A 12,152-nucleotide genomic window follows, 5' to 3' on the forward strand; every position below is an offset into this window, starting at 1 on the left:
CCTAAAAGAACAAGTTTATTATGTGTTTGTTTTGTGTGAATTTAATGTTTAAGCCCATAGGCACTGGAGATCTGATTTAGGCTGAGACAGCATCTCTCTCTCAGTATATGTGAAGAGTGAATCTGTGTGGGAAACTGAAATTCTTTTACTAGTACACTGGGAAATCGGGGGTTAAATTATGCTCAAATCCATTTTTAAGGTTTAAGACTCTGAAGGAGAGAAAAAACAAAAGTTCCAGATAACTTAGACTAAATAAAATGGTAGAAAGAACAAAAGAGAGATGTTTTAAAATTTTGCATTCTAATTTAGCTATTCTTAATAATACAATGAACCAAGACAACTCTGGAGGACTTAGGATGAAACATGCTACCCATCCTCACTGTAAGAATTGATGGTGTCTGAATAGAGTGAAGCAAGTATACTTTAAAAAGAAAAGAAATTTTACAATCTCATTTGGGGGAAGGGATAATACAAGTTGACAGATCACTCCCTATCCCCCCACCCATTCTGATTTTCCCTTTATTTCTCTCATTCTAGTAAAGAGCCACTTGTTGAAGGAACGTATGTAGTGCCTACTGGCCTTTTATGAAGGTGGATCTTGATTCTGGCTCCCTGATCTCAGTGGGATCAGCACTCAGGCAGAGCAAGAATTGATCACTGGAAGTGGGAACACTTTAGCACTGCCCAACAGTTGAATTAATACTTCCATCTTTGTTAAAAATAGTTCAGTTTGGTTATCCAATAGGAGGGGGTGGTAACCACAACCAGTGGGTTTTTGCCCTCTTCCAAAAATCCCATCTGAACCATAGATCTAAAGCCGGGAAGGACCTCAGAGAACATCTTACTCAACTCCTCATTTTGTACACGAGGAAACCAAGGCTTACTCAAGATCACATAGTGACTATGTATGAGAGGGAGAATTTGGATTTGTCTTCTGATTTTAGAAAGTGTATTCCATTTTTCGCTGACACTATTTCCCCTTCAGGTATGGGGAGCCAGACATAAGCCAACTGCCATCTGCCTTCCCAGGGCTGAAGCTTTTATGGCAATGTAATCCCAGAGAAACATGGTCACCTTTATCTGGCTTTATCACTACAGGCAGACCTAGCTGAGGTCCTTAGCTATATTACTGCCCACCGGGAATCTCTGGGTCACACGAATCTGTGTTCTTCCCAGGGAAGCCAAAACTGAGGTGCCACCCACATACCATGTGACCTTTCTCCAAACCCTGCTTAAGGCCAGTTAGGATTTTGGAAGCCTTGTAGCCAGCATGATGTCTGCCATCATGTGAAAATACATGAATTTCATAACAGGTCTAAGAACTCTATGAGCAAAGTCATGGATAGATCTGCTACAGCCTCTGCATTCACCTCAGTGACCGTGGGTGGCTGTCACCCTGGATTTGAATAGAGATTCCCCCCACCCTCAGGTCCACAGATTCAAACAAATGACAAACTTTCTGTCTGATGCTGACCCTCCCCTAGACTACCCAGACCATCCTCTTCCTCTGAAATAGCCATTGGCATTGTGGCTTGTGCTCTCACTGTTAATCTAGCTATTGGCCCCAGTTTATTCATAGTTTTGGAACACATGGCTCACTACCCTAAAAATTAAGGTTCATCTCTCTTCAAGGCTTCCTGTCTAAAATGTAGTCCTACCAAGTACATTCACTGTACAATCAAAGAATTCCCCCATTGCTATACTGTTACATCTTCTGGTACTATTTAGTTATATGGACTTCAGTTGCTCCTCTACTCGGAATATTCCCTTTCATACAGACTGTAGCTTCTATCTGTGACTCTTCATGACCTCCCTGCCTTGCATTCTAGTCCCCAAACTGCTCTAGTGAGCTAAAGGCTACCTAGGTAGATCTCTAAGCCATAGCAGCATATAAAATGAGCTACTGACAAACATTGGACTCTCTTGGAGTAGATAACCAAGGTGGAGATTCCACCCAGATCTTTGTGGATCACCCCATGTGGAAGCTGAGTGTTTAATCCACTGAACTCAGATCTTGAGCCCTGGGGCATTCTGGCTTCACCCCTTCTTCCTCATTACTTTGCATCAATTTCATCTTTCACCAGTCATCATGCTGGGCACAATTGCCATAAGAGCCATTTAGCCTCTCAAATTTCTGATGATCATGAAAAAGTAGTACACCTCTAAGGATGTCTACAGCAACTAGGTATCATAGAGCATAGAGTACTGGATGAGGAGTCAGGAAGACTCAAGTTCAAATCTTCCTTCAGGTGTTTCTCAGCCTCAATTTTATAATGTACAAAATGGGGATAATGATAACAGCTACCTCACAGGATTGTTGTCAGAATCAAATGAAATATACATGCTTTGCAAACCTTAAAGTACTGTCTAAATCGGGGTTGGTAAGTTTCCCATCCCTGAAGACTATGATGATAATGTCTTAAACTCTTGAGTCAATTGGGAGATAGTTGCCTAGGAAGGTTATAACACATAGTAGGCTCTTAAAAAATATTTATTGCTGGCTTGATTGATGGCCTAGAGTAAAAGTATGAAACTTGGGATCTACAGGCTGCTTCTGTAAAACATCTAAATGCCCTCAGACCAGACCAGAATATAATTGGGAACTGTTTAGCAAAATAAATAAAAATACAATTCTACATAGATAATATTAACTTGTGATTTGCTAAGTCAATGTGCACTTCACAGGGATCCCTTTCTATTTGAACGTGATGGCACTAACCTAGAAGTCTAAACCTAAAACTGGGAACCGTCATGTGTCTGAATGGGTGAGAGCATTTCATCACTAGTACTCTATAAAACCAAACCCTGAGGGCCTGGGAAGGTATCCTAGGAGGTGAGGATGGGAGGTCTACTGGTTTCCATTATGGTATTTCTCTACAATACAATGCAGGTTTCAAGGAACAGGGAAAACATAGGTCCATAAACACAGCTACTTGGCTTCATTAAGAATTTCCTTAAGGATGACAATTTGTCCTAAAAATACTCAGGCATTCCAATTAATTTCACAGATCCATCAGATGGGAAGGGAGAAATGCAGATCTTCTTTCCCACCTCTCCCCTTTTCAGTTTTCAGTCTTTTGGCTCCATGAGACACAGACAACATTTTGCAGGGTTCGTGACAATGTCTATGTGAGAGCTCTGGGGTTGTCACTCTGTAAAACTTTTCATTCTCTTCAAAACTTTGGCTAACATTTCCCATATAATGTGGATGGCTGTGCAACTCAAAAGAGGCAATTTAATAGATGTCACATCCTTCCAGGTCTGTGCAGAGCAGAACCTGTATAAATAAGTCATTCACCGCATTGAATCTTTGTTCAGGCGGGTTTGCCCTTGTAGTGGGTCATGTGCTTCTGGCTTGCTGGTGTTTCATGTTGTAAGGGTTTTCTGCAAATCCTTTTGGAAGTTGTCACTTGAATCACGGTTAATGAGAGCAGCATTTGCAAGGACTGCATTGTCCAAACTACCTAAATGCTATGTCGTTAGATTTTCTTTCTATTTACAGACTTTGAAAGGTCTCCTGTGGGGCCCACACTTGAGTGAATGTTGATTGTTCTTAGCTGACCTATTCAATTAGGGCACAGAGCCCTGGTGATTAGAGTAGCTGGGATGCCATCACTGTGTGGGGGATTGTAAAATGGTTTCTATGTGAGTGGGTAGACTTTTTATTTTTATATTTTAAAGCAGACTCACTTACTGGATCTTTGTTATGATAATGAGTGGTAGAAGAATTCCCAGGCTGCATCTTCCCAGGACCTAAGGATCCATGCTCAAGTTATTGGTCATTCTTCCTTACATCATGTTTTCAAGTCCAGAATCCAATAAACTATCCACCTTACACCAGGCCATCGGAGAGGCTTTATTTGAGAGCCTGAGTACAATGGTCTTAAAGGAAGCTGAACATTTTACCATGAGACCTCAAATTCTATAGAACTAGTGCATTGGTAAAGGTCTGTATAGTTTGCAGAGTGCTCTGATACAGTATCTCATGTGATCCTTACAATAATTCTATGAGATTAGTAAAAATAATAACTGGCTGATAGTGCAGTGGCCTAAGGATTCTTAGCAAGTCACAACCTCTCTGGGTCTCAGTTTCCTCATCTTTGGAGCAGATGGCCACTAAGGTCCCTTTCTGTGCTAAATCTTTTATGATACTGTCATATGAAATTCAACAAACATTTAGTAAGTACCTGCTATGTTCCAGGTACCATGTTAGATAACAAAGATGGAGATTGGAGATATGCAGATAAAAGTTAAACTCAGTCCTTGCCTTGAGGGACTTACATGTTGCATTTTAAGACGTGTGTGTATGTGTATGTGTGTGTGTGTGTGTGTGTGTGTGTGTGTGACAGACAGAGAGATAGTGACAGAGATAAAGACAAACAGAGATATACACATGTAGAAAAATAGAAAGTGAGACAGAGAGACAAAGACAGAAAGAGAGACAGACAGAAACAGAGACTGAACACCACCAGCGCAAAGACACAGAGGTAGAAGATGAATTGGCATGTTCTCCATATGCTGATTTTGCTCACAGCCCTCCTTTCTTATAGACCACTTGGGGGACTCTGGGGTAAGTAGAATTGATGGTCTCCAGCCTTGAAATAGAGGAGCAGAATTTTAATCATCTAAAGCCCTAAGCTGCCTTTATTCCCTGATCTTGACTACTGGGCTATGGCTGACATTTATATAAAACCTCCAAGTTTTACAAAGCATTTTCTATGATCTCCTTGGAGTCAAACAACAACCTGGTTAAGGTAGGTACTTTAGGGATTCTTATTGAAGAAATGGAAACTCAGAAAGGTTCAGTGATTTGAACATTGTCATAAAGGTAGCAAATTGTCAAAGGTGGGATTTGAACACAGGTCATTCCTTTCTCCAAGTGGAGTGCTTTTTGCATTATACCATAGTACCCCCGGAAGTGGGCTGAGCTTTAGCTCTCCAAGGGATAGCCATGATGTGTAATAACATGGTTGAGACAAAGTATATAAAGCACTTTGAAAACATGAAAGCATTATTATCTGTTCCATGCAGATGACACCCAAATCTTTATCTCCAGTTCTATTTTCACCCCTGAAGCTGAGCCTTACATTTCCAGCTGTCTGCTAGATCAATCCACTTAGATACTCCATGGGCAGGCATCTCAGTCTTAGCACATCCAAAACAGAAATCATTATATGTCCCTCAAAGCTCGTTCCTCTTCTAAAGATAGAGAGATAGATTCCTACTTCTACTGAGAGTACCATCATCCACCCTTCCTGTCACCCTGGTTCACAACCTTGGAGTCATCCTTATCCCTTACTCTGAAATACCCAATCATTTGCCAGGTTTTGGAAATTCTTCCTCCATGGGATTTCTCATATCTATCTCCTTTTTCTCACTAATGTGGTTTTCACCCTAGTTTGGGCTTGAATGGTCTCTTACGTGGACTATTTTTTTTTCAGAGGAAAAACTATTTAATAAAACAATGGCAAGGCAAATAAAATGGAATTGAATCAAGCAGTACAGATTTTCTCCACTAATACCAAATGGTTACTACTTTCTTAAGCTTTCAGAGTGCTAGTTACTATTCAAATACACCTTATGTAGTAAAGTCTAGAGCAGGAGAAAGACACAGTATAATTCTTACATGGACTATTGCAGTACATGTCTCATTGGTCCCTCGGCTTCTGGTCTCTCCCCTAGCTGATAAATGATATTCCTCTAACACAAATCTAACAATGCTACTCTCCTACTAAGAAATACTCAGTAGCCCTCTACTGCTCTGAGGATAAAGTACATACTCCTCAACCTTTCATTTAAAGACCTCTACAATTTGGCTCCCAAATACTTTTCTAATATGGTTTCATATTATTCTACTTTGAAAACTTTTTGATATTCCATCTTTCCCCTCCAGGTCTCTACAGAGGTCAGCCTCTAGGTCTGGAAAGCCTGCCCTCATCACATCTATCTCCCAGAATCCTCATCTTCCTTCAAAGCGTTGCTCAGTCCCCATCTCCAACATAAGGCCTTTTCTCATTGTCCGAATTCAGTGGCTCCTATTCAGTGGTTCTCCACCATGGTCTAGCAGGTTATTGCTAAAAAAAATTCCTTAACGACATATTTAGGAGTAAAGAACTGCCTAATTATGCTATAAATATATTTTTTCTGTGTGTATATTTGGAGCATCGTAGATTTTTGTTTCTGCAGTAATTTAGAGCTTTTTTGAGCAAAAGTTATTGTTGTAGTTATTGTAAGCACTTGATGTGTAAATCTAAAAGAATATTATGAGTAGTATATTAACTTACCCTGGGGGTTCACAACATATTTTCTTTTTTTGGTTGAAAGGATTTCGAGGAAAAAAAATTGTTGGAAGTCTCTGCACCTTATTATTAGCACTCTGTCCTCCTTGAAGCTATTTTGCATCACTTTGCATAAATTTTGTACTTCTCCATGTACATATTGTATTCCTTTCCCCCTTGTCACTGAGCAGAATGTAAACTCCTTGAGAGCAGGGGATGAGTTTTATTTTTCTCTCATATCTACTGTCCTGTCATATAGTACGCAATTAATAAATGTTTGCTATTTTAATAAATTTTTATCCCTTTAAAAAACAAAAATTTTTGGCTTTTTTTGTATATCTCTAGAATTTCTTCCAATATTCCTCCTTTCTCCCCTCCCAGGAAGTCATTCCCTTAAAAAAAGCATAATTTTTTAAAGTAAAAAAGAAAGAAGGAAAAGATGAGCAAATAAGATACACTGAAAAAGTCTGAAAATGTATGCAGTGTGCTACAACTAGGGGCCTCCCACCTCTGCAATAATAAATGTTCATTGAAATGATCAGAAAGCAAAATGATCATGCCAACCAGAAATATGCCATCTGCATTGTACATATTATTTGGGCAGTGAGGTGGTGCAATGGATAGTGCCTGGCCTGGAGTCAGAGAGGCTTATTTTCATGAGTTCAAATCTGGCCTTAGACTCTTACTAGCTGTATGATCCTGGATAAGTCACTTAAACCTTCTTGCCTTGGCTTCCTCATCTGTAAAATGAGCTGGAGGGGGAAATGGCAAACCATTACAGTATCTTTGCCAAGAAAACCCCAAAGGGGGTCACAAAGAGTCTGTACAACTGAAATGACTTGATAGCAACATATTCTAATTTTCATTGTTATTAAAATTCTTATTTTACCCACAGTTAGTATAACAGAGAGAGGATAGTGACTGATAATGGAACCTCCTCTACCCATTCAGGACAGCATTTTCTCTGTAAGTTCTAGTCATAGAGAATTGCCTAAAGCATTGCGAGATACATGTAAGCTTTTTGGCTCGGAGGCCAGTTCTAGCCATTGCTAGAACTGAGGTCATGCTGTCTCTAGCTAGGATAATAAGGTTACCAAAACCCAAACCACAGCTATTACACAATATATCCATTTAAAAAAATGGCTTCCATGATAAGCTATTGGCTGTGTCTATTGGCGTGGGTTGTTTCAATGCCTGATGCTCAGACAGTGAGATCTTACAGAAGGAGGAAGGGTATAGCCTCCAGATCTTCCTTGGGTAGAACCTGTACTGGTGCTGCCCACAATCTCGAATGACTTTGTATCTTTGGGACAGAAAACAAGATCTGACCTTTATACAGAAGCCTCTGAGTCCTGAAGGCAATTCCTCAGAAACTCCACTGTATGAAGAAATCTTTTGGGAAAATAAGACATAACCTCCTTGTCTACTTTAGTCAAAACAAATAAACCCTATGAAAATATTTAAAAACAGCATCCTAAATGCAGTTTGGGCAACTAGTGGCATGCTGCAACTGAATGAGCCCCTTCTTCAAGAGCATATGGACCTGCATAGGCTTGAGTTTAGGAAAGATGACTCCAACTTTACACACGCAACCTTAAACTCCCTCCTGAACTCTGCTACTGCAGTTGACTTTTGGACCTGCCTATTGGAATATCTCTTTAGCATCTCACATTCAGTGTGACTAAAATTGAGCTCATCAACTCCCCAAGCCCATCCCATCAACTACTCTCTGTCTCCAATCAGCAGTCACGTCTCTAGAATCCCGTCTCTGGATCTCTCTCCTTGTCTTTACTCCTAGAGCTACCAATGTAGTATAGACCCTTTTATTCTCTTGCCTGAACTATAGCAAGAATCTCATAATTGGTTTCTCTGTTTCCAGGCTCCCACCCTCCCCCCTTTTTTTTTCTTTCTGGAGACAACTGAAGTTAAGTGATTTGCTCAGGATCACACAGCTAGTTAAGTGTCTGAGGTCACATTTGAACTTAGGTCCTCCTGACTCCAGGGCCAATGCTCTATCCACTGTACCACTTAGCTGATTCCAAGTTCTCCCCTAATCCTACCTCTGTAAGGCTAAAATATTCTTCTGAAGGCACGCATATGAACATGTCATTCACCTCTAAGGTATTATACAAACTCCTTAACCTTCACAATCTGGCTCCAATCTACCTTACAAGCCTCATTTCACATTACTCATCTTGGCACATTCTATACTGTACCCACTAGGCTACTGGCTATTCCTTGTACTTGTCATTCCATTTCCCACCTTTACATACTAGAAAAATCTGTCCCCCATGTTTTCATTGCCTTCCTTACTCAATTTTTCCTCTCTGAATCATTGCCTTCCTTCCTGATGTTGCTCACATGTTGTTTTCATGAATACAACACAAGTCAACACTTAATAGGTGCTGGGATACAAATACACAATCCTAACAGGCATTGCTTTCAAGGAGCTTATATACTATGCAACTTATGCCCAGACAAGAAGATAACAAAGTAATTTGGTGTTAGGGAAGACCATAAGCAGCTAGAGGGAATTAGGAAAAATCTCATAGGGAGCGTTACCACATCTTGACCTTGAAACCTCCCATCCTCAAATTCCCTGCTATATCTTCTAGTATAGGGGTTCTTAACCTGGGAATCCATGGACAGACTTCAGGGGCTCTGTGAACTTGGATGTGAAAAAAAATGTCTATTTTCACCAAGTCCCAACTTAAACTGAGCATTTCTTTCAATATTCCAAAATTGCTATTCTGAGAATATCTGTAGACTTTACCAGATTGCCAGTGGGGTCTATGACAGAAAAGGCATAGGATTTGAAGGTAAGTAGGATTTAAAGTCCTCAACGGCAGAGACTGTCTCATTTTTGTCTCTGTGTCCCCAGGACCTAGCACAGTGGCTTGCCCATAACAGGAACTTAATAAATGTGGGCTCCACCATTAGATTTTGGGAATGAGTTTTTGAGGGGCTGAGATAAAGGTCCACGTGTCAGCAACACACTCAGCCTTGATTGGCACCAAACTGAGGGAAGGGGTACTGAAGGGCTCAGCCCTATTTTAAGAGAGGATACACATGAATCTGGGTCTGTCCACTTATAATGCCCCAGAAAGGAGGGGTGGGCATGCAAGTACTCCAGCTGAAACATAGGTTTTAGATATTTTCCTCCTAAAGATTTGCTCATTTTACAAATAACAGCAGGCAAGGGGGTTCATCTGGGGCTCTCCCCCAAAGCTGGCCTTTTCCTCATTCCTCCTCTCCCACCCCATTCTCATTTTTATTCAGAGTTGCATATCATCTTTTCTTACCCTTACCCCCAATTTGTGGTCTTCTAAGCATGCTCTTTGGCAAAGTAAGAGAGTTGGAGGATGCTAATTAAAACTGTTGTGCATGTCACTCTTTTGGACTTCCTGTGCAAATAAGGGGCAGAAAATGGCTTAAGTGCCAGACCCGGATAATTGTGTTCTATTCTTGTGTGCAACTGACAATTAGACTTGACATTAGGCACAATACATTCCCATATGACCTTTTCTTAGAATGTAAGTAATTCATGAGAAGGGATTTTGATTGTTATTTTATGAACAACTTCCCTCACACCCCTTCCCTAACATTCCCACAATTAAGGAACATGGATGGATGTAGCCATGGAACCTATTAAAAGCAACAAAATTTCCAGGAAAACTCTGCCTACATGTAGACCTTCTTAGCCTCTCAGGGCACCTATAGAATATGCCTCAGATGCTACACTGAATCCTTGCTCTCAGACGATTTAGCTCTGATGTAAAGCAGGCATATTTTGAACTGTTTCTGAAGTGAGGAGAGGAATCTCACCTAGAAGGCAGGTCCAGGGGATAGCCCTTAAGAAGTGGGTTATGGTAGGGCACTGTCAGATTTTAGTGCCTTTTGCAAATACAGGTAAATCCTGAGAATTTGGGTACAATATTCTCAAGCTCTACTTTGGTGACCAGATATCCACACACATAGTCTAAATTTATTTCATTCTACTTTTACATTTCCCCAATTCCCTCATGCTCTGGCAGTAGGTTATTTGTTACGATCGCTCTTCAGAAAATACACGGAAGACTACAGCCACACATGAAGCTGGGCCATTTGTAACTAGGATATTTATTTGCTTTTAAACATGACAAATGCCTCTAGATCTCTTGCTGCTATGTACTTAGCCTCTTATCTCTCCCTCCTTCCTCTTCACTAAGGTAATCTCCTCGCTACTTCCCTGTCTGATTTTGCTACTCCCCGGTTCACTGCCCCGTGACTCTGTTTTTTCTTCACACTTCACTCTCTACCCAAGGCATTGCTTGCCTCTCAAAGTTGACCTTGTAGTCGCCCCTCCCTTCTTCAAATGCTTCCTCAAGGCCTGCCTAATCTACCTTCGGAGTGAAACTTTCTTTACTTAAGTGGAAACTAAATGTAAACAGTGCCCCAATCCATTCTAGAAATGTCGATCTGTCTTCATGGGCAGCAACTGCCCACCATCCCAGCTGTCATAAGATACAATAAAAATTTATTTTTGATGGTGACTGTTATATTTTTATATTTATGTATTTCAAGACATCCTTGTATTTATAGATGAAAGAGGAAGAGAGAGAACTAATAGATGTGAAATGGACTAGATTTGCTAGCATTCCTGTAGTTATCTCTCCTCATCAATGACAACAGAACCAAACCACATTTGGACTTTAGCACCCCAGGACCCATTTGGTATTTGAAGAAACAGAGAGCACTTAGGATGAAGCTGGACCTGACTGAATACATTCAGTAGAAAACTGCTGAAGTTGGTGTGGACTTGGAGGTAGTCAGGAAAATGCCAAGATTTTAAAGAGTGAGAGACTTCAAGGAAGGGAAAATATTTTATATACTATTATTACCCAGAGGATAACCAAGAAAACCTCAGCAGCTACTGGACTATGTGCCTATGTCATTGCTACCATTTTTCAAAACATTTGCTGTATTTTATTCAACTTAAGATGAAAAAGTGATAAGCAAATCTTTACTAACAAACTATCAATCAGTTAATCAACAAGGGTTTATTGGATAAGGCCCTGGGTAGGGCATCAGTGATACAAAGCCTAAAGTGAAATATTCTCTGCTCTGAAGGTGATACAATATATTGGGGGAGACAATGCATATTATACTTGTGGGGTGATACCTTTAAATTGGGGATGAACTGAGAGGAGGAGGGTGGAGAGCAGCTAGGCCCACAGCACTCCCCTGGGAATACCTCTAGTAATTCCTGTCTCACTACATTTGAATGAGAATGGTTTATTCTAATAATACGACACTGAGGATGATCTGAAACTAAGAAGATATGAGTTGGAGACAGGCTGGATTTGGTTTCCTGGTGTTACCAAACATTTTTCACAGCCACCCACAGAGGCAGAGAGACTACATAAGATCTTAAAACATTTGCTTGTTGATAAAGGAGAGTATTTGACTCAATAGAGCAAAAATCAGCCTTAAAGGCTTTAACAAGGTACTTCCCATCCATATATTAAGATCATGTAAGTTTCATATATAAGATCCACAGAGAAAACCTTATAGATGTAACCACAAAGAGAACTTTGTTTAACCATCTTGATTATCAATAACGTGAGGCCTAAAACAGAGAGACATACTGTCAAAGGTATTTGTCAGTCTCAGGAATTCTGTTCTACACAAATTCTAAAAGAAAGGGGTATCATTCCCTGTTGATGTTGAGAGTCTTTAGATGTTCATGTTTGTAAAAGACATTGCATTCATGCAGAAAAAGACAAATGGATGAAAAAATAATGGGATATCCTATATAAGGTTTAAACCTTACTCAAGATAAAAGGTCTAAGCCCCAGTGAAGCTGTGTGTTACTCAGATATGGAAGCTGGATGC

At 40.3% G+C, this 12,152-nt stretch overlaps 1 protein-coding gene across 1 annotated transcript in view; it reads right to left on the reverse strand.

The window, feature by feature from the left end:
* Positions 1 to 12,152, reverse strand: part of LHFPL3 (LHFPL tetraspan subfamily member 3) — a 705,585-nt gene that overhangs the window by 5,000 nt on the left and 688,433 nt on the right. The gene's annotated exons all lie outside the window — the stretch shown is intronic.

The sequence above is a fragment of the Notamacropus eugenii genome, chromosome 3 (genome assembly GCF_028372415.1).
Source record: "Notamacropus eugenii isolate mMacEug1 chromosome 3, mMacEug1.pri_v2, whole genome shotgun sequence".
NCBI lineage: Eukaryota > Metazoa > Chordata > Mammalia > Diprotodontia > Macropodidae > Notamacropus > Notamacropus eugenii.